This window comes from Triticum dicoccoides, chromosome 3A (assembly GCF_002162155.2).
Source record: "Triticum dicoccoides isolate Atlit2015 ecotype Zavitan chromosome 3A, WEW_v2.0, whole genome shotgun sequence".
NCBI classification, from domain to species: domain Eukaryota; kingdom Viridiplantae; phylum Streptophyta; class Magnoliopsida; order Poales; family Poaceae; genus Triticum; species Triticum dicoccoides.
In genome coordinates, this window is record NC_041384.1 from 99338373 (window position 1) to 99355616 (window position 17244).

Consider the following 17244-nt stretch of genomic DNA (forward strand, 5'->3'; position numbering starts at 1 on the left):
ATGGAGGTTGATGGCGTACCTCTCTGCTTCACCAACGGGGTGGGCTCTAGAATAAAATTTTAGGATGGGCTGCCAAAATACATCAAGTTTTTCCTCCATAAAATGGGCTGTGATGGGCATACCTAAATTTTACTCCTCTCTATCATATAATATAAGATCTAATTGCATCCAATTTGCGAAGGAGTAGATCGGTTTTCTAACAAATGCAAGTTATATTTTCTGTGCAATGTGCATTGCCAGTACCTGAAGTTTCCAGATTCATTCCTTATTCCAAATAGGTTCATGATGTTTATATTCATTGATTTGTAGATGGACTCACTTGATCTTAATAACATTAGCACTGATTTTATAACAAGCGAGTCAATCATGCGTCTCTTTTGTGCTTGTCAGTTACACAAGCAAATACATTTTCAGTTTCCCACGGGATCACGAAGGACTTCTTTTATTCGAAAACAACAGACACGAGCTCGACGAGCTATGCTTCACTTGTATGGAAGCTTCTCCTCTGATTCATCCTCTTTTATGTACCTACAGGACAGCCTGCTAATACTCATGGTTCAGTCCTCCTATCCCTCGAGCCATACTGAAGTGCCAGATCCCCATTGCAAAGCCATGTACTTTGTTGTGATCGTCCCCCGAATCTACGATAATCCAGATAGTAACTGAGAACTAGAGTACATCATTTTTGCTAGGGGCGACCCCAAAATCTTCTGCCAGACGCTTCCCCACTATTTGGGCATGAGACACACTGGGACAAAGTGCATAGCCAACATATCAGTGTAATGGAAGAGATGATCATAAGAACTAGATGCAGTGTTTCTACAAGTGCTCGAAAGCTCACCATATGTAGTACAGACCGTCAAACGTGTCCTTGTGGACCCTCCCAAGAAGCTCAATCTTTACCACTCCACCAATACATAGAACTGAGTGTGGTAGCTTAAAAGACTGCATCACATTTTCCTGGAATATCACGCCTCGTGTTACTTTGGAACATCTAAATTTTATGTTTATTACACAAAAAAGAAACACAGCTAGGAATATGTATTCAACTGACCTGTAAGGCTGTAACATTGGAAATTCTGGAGATGTGTACGTCCAGATATAGTTGCTATCATCAATCAGCTCCGCATCACTTTGAACATATACATGTGTTTCAGACCAGTGGGGTGGTTTTAGATAGCCCAAGCGGAACCAGACGTGTTTTGCTGAATATATCGGATGACCAAGTCGGAAAAATGCTGCACGGTGAAGAGTATTAACACAGAAGGCACCTTTTGCAAACAGAAAGAAGGCTGAATCAAGTCTTAGGCGTCAAAACATTTAATGGCCGTATCCTGATTTCATCAACAAGACACAGCTCTGACTGAAGGCTATATATCAGGCATTCTGGCACAAGCAGGATCTTTCTGGCCACCGCTCGACCAATAAGACGGTGTCGTCTCCTCACGATAAACCGGTTCAAGGGTATTTTCTATGCCTCTTCAGGGAAATGATCGATGCTGGATGCACCCATGCAGTGACTGATGCAACCCTTGGGGTCGTACGGCAAGAGAAGACCACGGCTAAGATGCATATACACCCTGTGATCCCTCCCGAGCTTCTCCAGCCCAGCACAAGCACTTGATCCAGCATTTCGGTGTGCACTGCTGATACTGCTCAGCTCAACACACGTGAAGTTGGAAACCTCTGGGTAAACCCGCAGGCACAGGATCTTGCTGAACTGGTTTGCAATAACTGAATAAAATGATTCATATTCAGCTGGTCTGAACCTTGTGTGTAGTTTGTCACTGAATGGAAAAACATTATTCCCTAGCATAACACCAGCTAGCATAACTGCCGCACCCTAGCCTTGAAAGAATTGCTGAAGGAAAAATATTATTTAGGGGCTCAAGTGAAGGAAAGAATAGAAAAACGAACACAAGCTAGCATAACACCAGCAATTGAGATGGTTCTGTAAGCGGCCTATTTGGGTGACATCGTCGTCAAATCGGTTATGGAATTTCCGCATCGAATGGATCGCTGATTAGTTAAGCAGCTAGGCTAGAATCGACATAGATGGATGGATGTAAAGGCAGATCCAGAAAATTTGGGCGTACCGAATCGGCGCCAGGAGCGGGAGACGGCGGTGGCGCGGGCGAGAAAGTGAAGAGCGGCCAAAAGCATCTCCAGCCACGCACCCAACAGGGGGTTTTGACAATTTGCCACTTCTTACTTTGCACTTTGACAATCTGCCACTAATTATATTGTATTTGATCTTTTGCCACTCTTTACTTTGCACTTCGATTTTTTGCCCCTGTCACATGGGACCCAAGAGGAAATCCCTGAACTGCCCTTTGGACCTGATTGACCATGCACGGGATGATCTCTGTCCACATCTCCCGGTCCTATCCCCTTGCTCTCTCTCTCGTTTGCGGCCAACCTCCCGACGACGGCCAGCAGAGCTTGCGCGGTCTGAGTCATGGGAGGATGCGGGGGGCAGAGCAATGACCAGCGCGGGTAGTGGAGGAGGCCAGCTCACTCACTCGCGGACGACCAGCGCACGCCGCCACCTCGCCCTACTGGCCTTCGCCAGCGCGTGTGTCGGGGAGAGCGACGGCCTGCTCGCCAGCGTGATCTACACCACGGCCGAGCCCCTCCGCTACTCTACTAAGTCACCGCATTACCATGACCGCGCGGTGAACACAGTCGGCACCTCGGCCGGCAGCGTCATGCAGTAACGACCTGGGCGCGCAGCCACGCGAGGCGGCAGTAGAAGCCAGCGACGAGAGAGACGGTCTGACCGGTGGCTGTTGTGTCGACTGACGACCAACCTTCCTCCAGCACTCTTGTTCGTCGCCTTCTTCCCAGCAATACGTGTTTCGCTGAAGTAGAGACGCAATAGCACTAATTAGTTTTCTTGATTTTTGCTTCAATCGGTCAGTTTGGTTCTTGTCAGCTTCTTCCTAGCAATGTGTGGCCTGTAAATACTAAATAGCATGCGATGCTTATGCCGTCGACACAGCGCATGCTTAGTTCCGTTGTGTTTTGTAGTAGCATGCTCGGTGCCTGGCATCTTGCGCTATGGCAGCAGCGACCGGGAGCACGGGGCGGCCTCGAGCATGTGCTTGGGCGCTGGAAAGGAGCTCCAGCTTGACGGGGGGATGCAGCGTCCAGGCACAGTGCTGAAGGCGCCGGGAGCAGCAGGGGCGGGCGGCGGCCGGGCATGGCCTCGTGAGCTAGGGTTCATCCGGATTTGGGGAATCAACTGATACAAGTATCAGTCAAACAAGCACAAAGGGTATACTTGTCCACTGTTTTATGCACATATTATGTCACTCATTTGCAGGTATTGTTTTTGTGTTGAAAAGTGACAAATAATCAAAGTGCAAAGTAAAGAGTGCCAAAAGATCAAATACAATGTAAGTAGTGGCAAATTGTTAAAGTGTAAAGTAAGAAGTGGCAAATAATCAAAAAAAAACCCAACAGGCCCCTCAGGCCATTTTTTCGGTGCCGACGTCAAAAAAACGCCCCAGTCGCATCCCCAGGACGCCGAAAATCGCCGGTCCGGTCTGTTTTTGGGTCCGGCGATCGCAGGCCGAACCCGGCGCACTGGCGGGCGATCGGGGGCTCCGGCGCAAGGAAAAATCACGGCTGGCCCACACCGTCAGGTGGAAAGTCAACCTTTTCTTTCCCGACTCGCCTCCCACCCCCCGCGCCCTCGGCCGCCACTAGTTGTATCCCGGCACCGCCCGCCGCCCTTCACCGCTAGATAGCCAATCCCCGTCGGAAAAAAAGCAGAGGTTCGTCGAGGCAACCCCTCCACCAGCAGCTGGGCGTTTTTGCCGCCGTTTCCGGCCGCAGAGGGGCAGTTTAGCGGCGGGCACACGCCCACCGGATGCAAGGTGTTCGGCGATTTGACTGGCTCGGCGATGGACTCGGATGACGAGGAAGCGCTCGCCGCGCTGCTGGAGGAGGAAGCCGAGGCCGACGTCCAGGAAGAAGAGCATCTCATGGTGCTCGCCACCCTCGCCCACCTGCTGGCGAGCAATGAAAAGCCGCGGCGAGGTGGCTCGGCGTCGGGGCGGGTGAAATCAAAGAACCGGCATCGTCTCGAAGGCTACTGCATGCTCTACTCCGACTACTTCGCCGATGCTCCGCTTCACGACGACAAAACATTTCGACGCCGTTATCGGATGAGCCGAAAGCTCTTCCTCAGGATTGTGAATTCCATCCGGGAGTTCGACAACTACTTCAAGTGCAAGATCGATTGCACCGGCAAACTTGGATTCACCTCGATCCAGAAGTGCACGACAACGATGAGGATGCTTGTATACGGAGCTCCCGGTGATTCACTCGACGACTATGGGCGCATGGCCGAGTCCACCACCATTGAGTATTTCTACAAGTTATGTCGGGCAGTGGTGGCAGTGTTTGGACCGCAATACTTGAGAACACCCAATGCGGAAGACACTGCTCGGATCCTAGCACAGAATGCAGCAAGATGATTTTCTGGGATGCTTGGAAGCATCGGTTGCATGCATTGGAAATGGAAGAGCTGCCCATTTGCTTGGCAGGGGATGTACAAAGGCGCTAAAGGCGGCTGCAGTGTGGTACTTGAGGCGATGGCCATACAGGACCTGTGGATTTGGCACTCCTTCTTTGGTATGCCAGGAACTCACAATGACATCAACGTGATGCAATGCTCTCCTGTCTTTGCCAAGCTTGTTGAAGGTCATTCTCCTCCGGTGAACTTCAAGGTCAATGGGCAACACTACAACAAGGGGTACTGCCAAGCTGATGGCATCTATCCGAGATGGTCTACATTTGTGAAGACTATCTCAAACGATGTGCCAGGAGGCAAGAAGTCCCACTTTGCCAAGGTGCAGGAGGCTTGCCGGAAGGATGTCGAGCGGGCATTTGGTGTGCTCCAATCTCGATTTGCTGTTGTCCGGTACCCTGCTCAGACCTGGTCGAAAGATCAAATATGGGAGATCATGACTTGTTGTGTCATCTTGCACAACATGATCATCGAGAGCGAGCAAGAAGAGCCAGTGTTTGATACTGAACCATACTATAGGCTGTATCCTCTAGCCGAAGTTGATCACCAGCTACCGGCAACCTGGACTGCCTATCTCAGTATGCGTCAGGAGATCTGAGACCCACAGGTGCATCATCAACTGCAGCACGATCTGGTGGAGCACCTATGGAGGCTCAAGGGCGACGCCGGGCGCGACTTGTGATGAAATATGAGTTTTTATTTGTTGAACTATATAATTTATATCGAACTATTTGTTGTTGCACTATTTTGTTAAACTATTTGATGAACTATGTGCTAAAAAAATATTTATGTTGGTAATTGAACGCCGAGCCACGACAAACCACACCGAATATGGGCCTATTCTCACCCATATGGGCCCTTTATTCGCCGAAAGTGGGCCGAAAACTAGGCAATATTGACGCCTGGGGGCGACGGCTGGATGCCCAACCGCTCCCGTGCCGATTGTATTTCCGGCTCGCCTCCGGGGACGATTTTTATGCCTCCTAGGGGGGCCAACGGCTGGAGATGCTCTAAGACTCCTATGTCTCGCTTACAGCGAGATGTAGGATAGCCACGTCTGACGACGAGCGCGAGATGGGCAGGCCAAGACGCTCGGGAGGCCACAACCCCCTTTTTCTGTTTTCTTTTTCACTTTTTTTGTTTTCGTGTTTTATTTTATTTTTCAGTATTGTTTATACTTCCAAAAATTACAATTATATATATTACGAAATCATTTTATTTAAAACAAATGAAAAATGTAAATCAAGCATTTTAAAAAGGACAACGATAACTAGCATATGTGTGCCAGTTAGCAAAATTACCAAACCACCGATCCTTATAGATAACTGACACATATAGAAGGCCTCGTTCCGCTCGATCGAACGAGCGTTTGAACTCGGTTCGATGGTAGGAGGCTTCCACCGAACTTTTTCCTCCTGATTTTTATTTTCAAAATGGTTTTCTTCTCTCCTGGTTTTATGCTAGTTAATTTAGGTGGGAAGAAAAAGAAATAATGAAGTGCTTAAAAGAGACTTGAACTCCGGTCTAATGTGTGCCCGCTATGCCTAATAGCCAACTCACCCATCTTAACTTGTTGTCCATAGTATGCAAACAACGGAATTTGATCCCCTCTTCTTTCTACCATGTCAACGAAAAGCTTAATTTTAGGCTTGATAACTTTGACCGAGCAGCATGATAACTATGACATGTGCATGTTGATAACTTAAAACATTAACACCCCTGGTTAAAAAATTGACATGATAAAGCTGGTAACTATATCATGAGAAGGCCGGTAACTACAACGTGAAAATCAGAGTAACTTTAACATGTGCAACATCGTAATTTTGCACAAAATTTGAAGTGCACACGCGAGGGGGGGGGGGTATGTTTGAACAACCCCTTCCCCTTCGTGAAAGTTATCATGGCGTTTTGAGTGTAGGTTATGGTTTTGAGAGGAATCCTGATAGCATAAAAGAGGACAAAAAACATGAAGTTTTGACATACTACATCCCATGTTTCAAATTACCGTGATATTTATACAATTATCAAGTTTCACTTCGTCTATTATCATGCAATTTTCACATAACTTACTAGGGTAAATTTTCCAATATTTTTTTTCTCATAGGTCAAAAATTAACGCAGTGTTTCCCCGAAAAAAATTACCACGATGTTTGTACATAAGTTACCAGTCCTTCGATTTGTGTATTAACATGTTATTTGCACACAATTTACCAAGGGTATGTTTTCCAAACACATTTCCCCCTTTTGGTCAATGTTACCGTGGTGTTTATACCCAATTTATCAGATCTGCGGTTCGTATATTATCATGGCACTTACACACGAGTTATCGAGTGTGTATTTTTCAACAACTTTTGCCCTTCGTAAAAAATGTGACCGCGGTGCTTATTCGTATATTACCATGCTATTTTCGCATAAGTTACCAAGGATGTGTTTTTAAAGAACTTTTTCCTATTTGGTCAATGGAACCGCAGTGTTCTATACGTAAATTATCGGGTATGTGACACATATATTACCGTACTATTTACACATAAATTAGCGAGCATATGTTTTTAACAAAAAGTTTTCCGGGTCAGAAAGTTATCATCGTGTTTTGTATGTACGTTATCAGTTAAGCGATGCTTATATTACCACGTTATTTACATAGAGATTACCTGTGGCACATTTGTAATACACCCTTTGGGGTCAAAGTTATTGTGGTGTTTGTATGTATGTTATCAAGTCCGTGAAGCGTAAATTGTCATCTTATCTACACATAAGTTAACGTGGTTATGTTTTTCAACCATTTTTTTCCTCGGGTCAAAATTATCATGATGTTTGCGGGTAAAATCATCAGCTCTGCGGGGTATGTTTCTAATAATGTTTTTCTCTGGTTCAACATTACCGCGGTGTTTTTGCACAAGTTATCATGTCTATAGTGCGTATTATTACCGTGCTATTTGCATAGTTACTGGGGTTTGTTTTCATATTATTTTTTTATGTCAAATTTATCATGCTGTTTGTACGGAAATTATCAGATCAATTGTATATAAATTATCATGATATTTACATACAAATTACCGAGGGTATATTTCTACATCAATCTTTTTTGGGTCAAAGTTAGCATGATATTTATACGTAAGTTGTTAGGTCTCAAAATGTAGTACAAATGATGCACCAGTGAAGCTAAAAAAACCACAGAACATGTTTTCTTTAGCCAACATTAACTTTTCCTAACTAGGCCTTGCTACCTCTTGAGCACTTGCGTTGGTTTTCCCTTCAAAAGGAAAAGGTGATGCAGCAAAGTAGTATAAGTATTTCCCTCAGTTTTTGAGAACCAATGTATCAATCCAGTAGGAGGCTACGCACGCGTCCTTTGCACCTACACAAACAAATAAATCCTCGCAACCAATGCGATAAGGGGTTGTCAATCCCTACACGGTCACTTACGAGAGTGAGATCTGATAGTTATGATAAGATAATATTTTTGGTATTTTTTATGATAAAGACGCAAAGTAAAATAAAAGTCAATAAAAACAACTAAGTGTTGGAAGATTAATATGATGGAAAATAGACCCGGGGCCATAGGTTTCACTAGTGGCTTCTGTCAAGAGCATAAGTATTCATGGTGGGTAAACAAATTATTGTTGAGCAACTGACAGAATTGAGCATAGTTATGAGAATATCTAGTTATGATCATGTATATAGACATCACGTTCGAGACAAGTAGACCGACTCCTGCCTGCATCTACTACTATTACTCCACACATCGACCGCTATCCAGCATTCATCTAGAGTATTAAGTTCATAAGAATAGAGTAACGCTTTAAGCAAGATGATATGATGTAGAGGGATAAACTCATGAAATATGATATAAACCCCATCTTGTTATCCTCGATGGCAACAATACAATACGTGTCTTGCTGCCCCTACTATCACTGGGAATGGATACCGCAAGATTGAACCCAAAGCTAAGCACTTCTCCCATTGCAAGAAAGATCAATCTAGTAGGCCAAACCAAACAGATAATTCAAAAAGACTTGCAAAGATAACCAATCATACATAAAAGAATTCAGAGAAGATTCAAATATTGTTCATAGATAACCTTGATTATAAACCCACAATTCATCGGTCTCAACAAACACACCGCAAAAGAAGATTACATCGAATAGATCTCCACAAGAGAGGAGGAGAACTTTGTATTGAGATTCAAAAAGAGAGAAGGAGCCATCTAGCTAATAACTATGGACCCGTAGGTCTGAGGTAAACTACTCACACTTCATTGGAGGGGCTATGGTGCTGATGTAGAAGCCCTCCGTGATCGATGCCCCCTCCGGCGGAGCTCCGGAAAAGGACCCAAGATGGGATCTCATGGATACAGAAAGTTGCGGCGGTGGAATTAGGGTTTTGGTTCCGTATCTGGTAGTTTGGGGGTACGTAGGTATATATAGGAGGAAGGAGTACGTCGGTGGAGCAACAAGGGGACCCACGAGGGTGGAGGGCGCGCCAGGGGGGAGGCGCGCCCCCTACCTCATGCCTTCCTAGTTGATTGCTTTACGTAGGGTCCAAGTCCTCTGGATCATGTTCGTTCGGAAAATCACGTTCCCGAAGGTTTCATTCCGTTTGGACTCCGTTTGATGTTCTTTTTCTGCAAAACCCTAAAATAGGCAAAAAAAATAGCAATTCTGGGATGGGCCTCCGGTTAATAGGTTAGTCCCAAAAATAATATAAAAGTATATAATAAAGCCCAATAATGTCCAAAATAGAATATAATATAGCATGGAACAATCAAAAATTACAGATACGTTGGAGACGTATCAAGCATCCCCAAGCTTAATTCCTGCTCGTCCTCGAGTAGGTAAATGATAAAAATAGAATTTTTGATGTGGAATGCTACTTGGCATAATTTTCAATGTAATTCTTCTTAATTGTGGTATGAATATTCAGATCTGAAATATTCAAGACAAAAGTTCAATATTGACATAGAAATAATAATACTTCAAGCATACTAACTAAGCAATTATGTCTCTTCAAAATAACATGGCCAAAGAAAGTTATCCCTAGAAAATAGTCTGGTTATGCTCTATCTTCACCACACAAAGTATTTAAATCATGCACAACCCCGATGACAAGCCAAACAATTGTGTCATACTTTTGGTGTTCTCAAACTTTTTCAATCTTCATGCAATACATGAGTGTGAGCCATGGACATAGCACTTTAGGTGGAATAGAATGGTGGTTGTGGAGGAGACAAAAAAGGGAAACATAGTCTCACATCAACTAGGCGTATCAACGGGCTATGGAGATGCCCATCAATAGATATCAATGTGAGTGAGTAGGGATTGCCATGCAACGGATGCACTAGAGCTATAAGTATATGAAAGCTCAACAAAAGAAACTAAGTGAGTGTGCATCCAACTCGCTTGCTCATGAAGACCTAGGGCATTTTGAGGAAGCCCATCATTGGAATATATAAGCCGAGTTCTATAATGAAAAATTCTCACTAGTATATGAAAGTGATAACATAGGAGACTCTCTATTATGAAGATCATGGTGCTACTTTGAAGCACAAGTGTGGTAAAAGAATAGTAGCATTGCCCCTTCTCTCTTTTTCTCTCATTTTTTATTTGGGCCTTTTTTATGGCATCTTTTTTTCGTCCGGAGTCTCATCCCGACTTGTGGGGGAATCATAGTCTCCATCATTCTTTCCTCACTTGGGACAATGCTCTAAAAATGATGATCATCACACTTTTATTTACTTACAACTCAACAATTACAACTCAATACTTAGAACAAAATATGACTCTATGTGAATGCCTCCGGCGGTGTACCGGGATATGCAATGAATCAAGAGTGACATGTATGAAAGAATTATGAACGGTGGTTTTGCCACAAATACAATATCAACTACATGACCATGCAAAGCAATATGATAATGATGGAGCATGTCATAGTAAACGGAACGGTGAAAAGTTGCATGGCAATATATCTCGAAATGGCTATGGAAATGCCATGATAGGTAGGTATGGTGGCTGTTTTAAGGAAGGTATATGGTGGGTGTATGATACCGGCGAAAGATGCGCGGTATTAAAGAGGCTAGCAATGGTGGAAGGAAGAAAAGTGTGTATGATCCATGGACTCAACCTTAGTCATAAAGAACTCATATACTTATTACAAAAATCTACAAGTTATCAAAGTAAAGTATTACGTGCATGCTCCTAGGGGGATAGATTGGTAGAAAAAGACCATCGCTCGTCCCCGACCGCCACTCATAAGGAAGACAATCAATAAATAAATCATGCTCCGACTTCATCACATAACGGTTCACCATACGTGCATGCTACGGGAATCACAAACTTTAACACAAGTATTTCTCAAATTCACAACTACTCAACTAGCATGACTCTAATATCACCCTCTCCATATCTCAAAACAATTATCAAGGATCAAACTTCTCGTAGTATTCAACACACTCATAAGAAAAAAAAAATACTAATCTTGAATGCCTAACATAATTAAAGCAAATTACCATGCTGTTTTGTAGGACTCTCAAAATAATCTAAGTGAAGCATAAGAGAACAATAGTTTCTATAAAACAAATCCACCTACATGCTCTAAAAGATATAAGTGAAGCACTAGAGCAAAAACTATATAACTCAAAAGATATAAGTGTAGCACATAGAGTATTCTAACAATTTCCGAATCATGTGTGTCTCTCTCAAAAGGTATGTACAGCAAGTATGATTGTGGAAAACTAACAAATAAAGACTCAAATAATACAAGACGCTCCAAGCAAAACACATATCATGTGGTAACTAAAAATATAGCTCCAAGTAAAGTTACCGATGGAAGTAGACGAAAGAGGGGATGCCTTCCGGGGCATCCCCAAGCTTTGGCTTTTAGGTGTTCTTAGATTATCTTGGGGTTCCATGGGTATCCCCAAGCTTAGGCTCTTGCCACTACTTATTCCATAATCCATCAAATCTTGCACCCAAAACTTGAAAACTTCACAACACAAAACTTAAAGTAGAAAATCTCGTGAGCTCCGTTAGCGAAAGAAAAGAAAACACCACTTCAAGGTACTGTAATGAACTCATTCTTTATTTGTGTTGGTTCTAAACCTACTATATTCCAACTTCTCTATTGTTTATAAACTATTTTACTAGCCATAAATTCATTTAAATAAGCAAACAACACACGAAAAACAGAATCTATCAAAAATAGAACAGTCTGTAGTAATCTGTAGCTAACGCAAGATCTGGAACCCCAAAAATTCTAAAATAAATTTCTGGACGTTAGAAATTTATCTATTAATCATCTGCAAAAACAATTAACTAAATATCGCTTTCCAAATAAAAATGGCAGCAATTCTCGTGAGCGCTAAAGTTTCTGTTTTTTACAGCAAGATTAAAAAGACTTTCCCCAAGTCTTCCTAACGGTTCTACTTGGCAAAACACTAATTAAACACAAAAAACACAACCAAAAATAGCTAGATAAATTATTTATTACTAAACAGGAGCAAAAAGCAAGGAATAAAAATAAAACTGGGTTGCCTCCCAACAAGCACTATCGTTTAACGCCCCTAGCTAGGCATAAATAGCAAGGATAAATCTAGGTATTGTCATCTTTGGTAGGCAATTCTTCAATGAAGCATCTATCATCCTTAAGAGTTTCTTTATTTTTATTAATTATCAAACTTTTAGGCACAAGATCGAAAAATTCATTTGTAACAATTGGTTCCTTAATGATAGCAAAAAGATTGGGATGAATACTTATAGATTTGAGATCCGCAGTTTCCTTACTAGAGGATTCACCCTTATTTTTAGGAACATACAGAAGCTTGGCAATTTTAGTTGTAGGACTTGGAGTATTCTTTTCGGAGGAAAAAGCGGTTCCCAAGTTTGTAATGATATTCTCAATTTCATCGATTCTAGTGGAATCCTGATTCATTTTCTCATTAACTATGGGTTCCTTCTCCTTAATATTTTTCAATGTGACTCCTACTTTAGATCCATATTGAGTGATTCGGTTGTGGGTCTTTTTATCCAAATTTTCAATTAGCTCTACGATAGCAACTTTATTTTCAATTATTTCAAGTCTTTGCATTACATGCTCCAAAGTTAACATAGTTCCATTAACCAAAAGAGGGGGTGAGCCAAATAAATCTATCATAGAATTATAGGAATCAAAAGTGTGGCTACCCAAGAAGTTCCCTCCGGTAATGGTATCAAGGACATATCTGTGCCAAGGAATAGCACCTACATAAAAATTGCGAAGAAGAATAGAAGTAGATTGCTTCTTGATAGATCTATTTTGAGCATTGCAAATTCTGTACCAAGCGTCTTTTAGGTTTTCTCCTTCCCTTTGCTTAAAATTAAGAACTTCATTTTTGGGAGACAACGGACAAGATAGGGGACTAGCCATAATGACAAGAAAACGATCCAACACACGAGCAAACAAGAAACGGGCGAAAAGAGGCAAATAGAGAAAGAGAGGGAGGATGGAGAGAGAGAGGGCGAATAAAACGGCAAGGGTGAAGTGGGGGAGAGGAAAACGAGAGGGAAATGGAAAATAATGTAATGCGGGAGATAAGGGTTTGTGATGGGTACTTGGTGTGTTGACTTTTGCGTAGACCTCCCCGGCAACGGCGCTAGAAATCCTTCTTGCTACCTCTTGAGCACTTGCGTTGGTTTTCCCTTGAAGAGGAAAGGGTGATGCAGCAAAGTAGCATAAGTATTTTCCTCAGTTTTTGAGAACCAAGGTATCAATCCAGTAGGAGGCCACGCACGAGTCCCTCGTACCTACACAAACAAATAAATCCTCACAACCAACGCGATAAGGGGTTGTCAATCCCTACACGGTCACTTACGAGAGTGAGATCTGATAGTTATGATAAGACAATATTTTTGGTATTTTTATGATAAAGATGCAAAGTAAACTAAAAGTCAATAAAAATAACTAAATGTTGGAAGATTAATATGATGGAAAATAGACCCGGTGGCCATAGGTTTCACTAGTGGCCTCTGTCAAGAGCATAAGTATTCACGGTGGGTAGACAAATTATTGTTGAGCAATTGACAGAATTGAGCATAGTTATGAGAATATCTAGGTATGATCATGTATATACGCATCACGTCCGAGACAAGTAGACCGACTCCTGCCTGCATCTACTACTATTACTCCACACATCGACCGCTATCCAGCATGCATCTAGAGTATTAAGTTCATAAGAACGGAGTAACGCTTTAAGCAAGATGACATGATGTAGAGGGATAAACTCATTCAATATGATATAAACCCCATCTTGTTATCCTCGATGGCAACAATACAATACGTGCCTTGCTGCCCGTACTATCACTGGGAAAGGACACCACAAGATTGAACCCAAAGCTAAGCACTTCTCCCATTGCAAGAAAGATCAATCTAGTAGGCCAAACCAAACTGATAATTCAAAGAGACTTGCAAAGATAACCAATCATACTTGAAAGCATTCAGAGAAGATTCAAATATTGTTCATAGATAAACTTGATTATAAACCCATAATTCATCGGTCTCAACAAACACACCGCAAAAGAAGATTACATCGAATAGATCTCCACAAGAGAGGGGGAGAACTTTGTATTGAGATCCAAAAAGAGAGAAGAAGCCATCTAGCTAATAACTATGGACCCGTAGGTCTGAGGTAAACTACTCACACTTCATCGGAAGGGCTATGGTGTTGATGTAGAAGCCCTCCATGATCGATGCTCCCTCCGGCGGAGCTCCGGAAAAGGCCCCAAGATGGGATCTCGTGGATACAGAAAGTTGCAGCAGTGGAATTAGGGTTTTGGCTCCGTATCTGGTAGTTTGGGGGTACGTAGGTATATATAGGAGGAAGGAGTACGTCGGTGGAGCAACAGGGGGCCCACGAGGGTGGAGGGCGCGCCTAGGAGGGGGTAGGCGCGCCCCCTACCTCGTGCCTTCCTCGTTGATTGCTTGACGTAGGGTCCAAGTCCTCTGGATCATGTTCATTCCGAAAATCACGTTCCCGGAGGTTTCATTCCGTTTGGACTCCGTTTGATATTCTTTTTCTGCGAAACCCTAAAGTAGGCAAAAAAAAAATAGCAATTCTGGGCTGGGCCTCCGGTTAATAGGTTAGTCCCAAAAATAATATAAAAGTGTATAATAAAGCCCAATAATGTCCAAAAAAGAATATAATATAGCATGGAACAATCAAAAATTATAGATACGTTGGAGACGTATCAGGCCTCTACCCAGCACTGGGCCCGGCCCAACTCTTTTCTCTCTCTGAAGCCCACCGAGAATATTGTCTTTGACCTCCAACCAACGAAACCTGTATCTGAAAACTGAAAACTGAAAACACAGACACAAAGAACTCCCAATTACCCATCATACTTGTTGATTTAGGCTACGAATCGCGTGGACTTCAACGTGAAATTAGTAGATCTCTTCATTGTGAATTCATTTTAGTTGAGCACGCAACTTACTGTACAAAGATGAAGGATATCGATGCAAGTGTCCTATCTTGAAGTCGGCGCTGTCCAGAGCCTATGGCCGTGGCTAGAAGCTCAGCCAGCAGAACAACGGGCAGCAGCGGCTGCTATGGCCGAGACGTGTAGAGGACGTGGTCGTTGATGGGCTGCCGGGGAGGCAGGAATCCCATGGAGACGTGTGGAGGAGCTCCTGCACTGGTGAGTGTTGGTCGTGGAAGGAGCTGCTCGCCGGAGCAGCAGGCTATGGCGGCGACTTGAGGAGGCGTTGGTGCTCGAGGGGTGCAAGGGAATAGGTGGTTCGATTGGAGCTGCTGATGGCCGGTCAATGCGTGCTCGCGGCGCCATGCCTGGGCGCTCGGGCGTAGGAGTTGCGAACGAAGGAGATGCATATTGAGCGATTGCTAGATCTGACGGCGCTGTATGCCGTAGATCGTTTTACAATCTGCCACATGGTTGCTAGATACATATTTCGTTTTAAAAATGTTAAATGTGTATAGAAAAATATTTCTAATGTATATGAAAATATATACATAAATATATAATCTCTACTCTTACAAAAAGCAGAGTTGGTGATGATGGTGTGCCTGCCTTCCTGCAATATAGGCCATCCGATCTATATCTAACGGATAGGAAGGAAACTATGACAATATACCCGCACCCCTCTCCATATTTGCAGATAAGGCCTTCCCTCGTTCATCCTTTTCTCCCACAGATTAACTACTCATACAAATACATCTTGATGTTCCATGCAACGCACGAGCATCTTGCTAGTGTATATGAAGAAAAGCTAATCATGTATTTTAAAAATGTAATAAAGCTTTTAAAAAAATGACAATCTAAATATAATAATCAAGCATTTGAAAATGTTAAATGTGTATAGAAAAAACCAACACATATTAATGAAAACTATACACATAAAAATATAATGTGTACCATTAAAAAATGTTAAATGAGTATTAAAATGTTCTTACTATGTATGTAAAATGTACAACTTACATTAAATAATATTGGATATAAAATATTTCATTTAAAATGTTGATTATGTATTTAGAATAATGTTAAACACGTATATAAAATTTTCCATACATACATGAAAAGTATACATTGTGTGTGAAAAAATGTATACAGCCATTAAAATAATCAACATTTTAGTACAATGTCTAGCGACTGTTCCCGCTCGCTCGCTCGTGTTTTTTATGTGTTTGCTGCTGCGAGTTTTCTATCTTTTTTCTCTTTTCCTTTTTCTCTTTCGCTTTTCTTTGTTTCTTCACGGTTTTCTTTTTTTTCTTTCGTATTTTTGCCTTTTTCACTGGTTCTCTCCATTTGTTTTTCTCAATTTTTACTGGATTTTCCCCTTTTCATCTTTTCTATGATCTCTTTGGTTCCTTGGTTTTCACTGCTTTTGCTCTCTTATTTTTTTTCTGTGGTTCACTTTGTTTTTTATTCTTTTTGGTTTCTTTTATTTTCCTGTGCTCACTGTTTCCATTCTTTTGCATTCGATTTCTTTGTTTTTTTTCCTTTATTGGTTTCATTTGTTTTTTTACAACTTTCGCTGTTCTATTTCGTTTTTATTTGTTTATTTGTCGATCTTTCATCGGTTACATTTATGTTACCACATGTTTGCGTTTTTTCAAACATACTGTATAGTTTTAGTATGATGTGAAACCATTTTTGTTAAATACAAGTTTTGAACATTTTTTTTGAGTACATGGTTAACATTTCTCAAATACACAGTCAACTTTTATATTTCATACACATTAGAAAAAAATATACATGTTTAGCATTTTTAAATACACAATTAACATTTTATAATTATATGTTTTTAGTTATGTCTACTTTTCTTTAATGTGCATTCTACATTTTTCATACAGAGACTCTTTGTATACATGTTCAATATTTATTACAATATTTTTTGCAATGCCTAATTTTTTCCATCTACGTTGTACATTTTTCATACACATTACATTTTTTTACACATTTAACATTTTTTACAATATTTTTTGACACCTACTTCTTAATACAGATTGTATATTGTTTATATTTTTTTCGTATGTATGAGAAACATTTTTTTCTAAACACATATAATATTTTTCAAATATTTTATGTAAAGTGTTTTATGTAATATATTCGAAAGTATCAACAAAAGTAAAAAAACACTGTCGCCTCGTTAAAGTTTTTTCCAAGCTTTTTCATGTTTTATGTAGAGTATTTTTCATGGTTTTCACTCATTTTACTTTC

General features: G+C 41.6%; 1 pseudogene; it reads right to left on the reverse strand.

Annotated features, from left to right (window-relative positions):
- Positions 1-550: 550 nt before the first annotated feature.
- LOC119272017 lies at positions 551-2163 on the reverse strand (annotated as a pseudogene).
- Positions 2164-17244: the final 15081 nt, after the last annotated feature.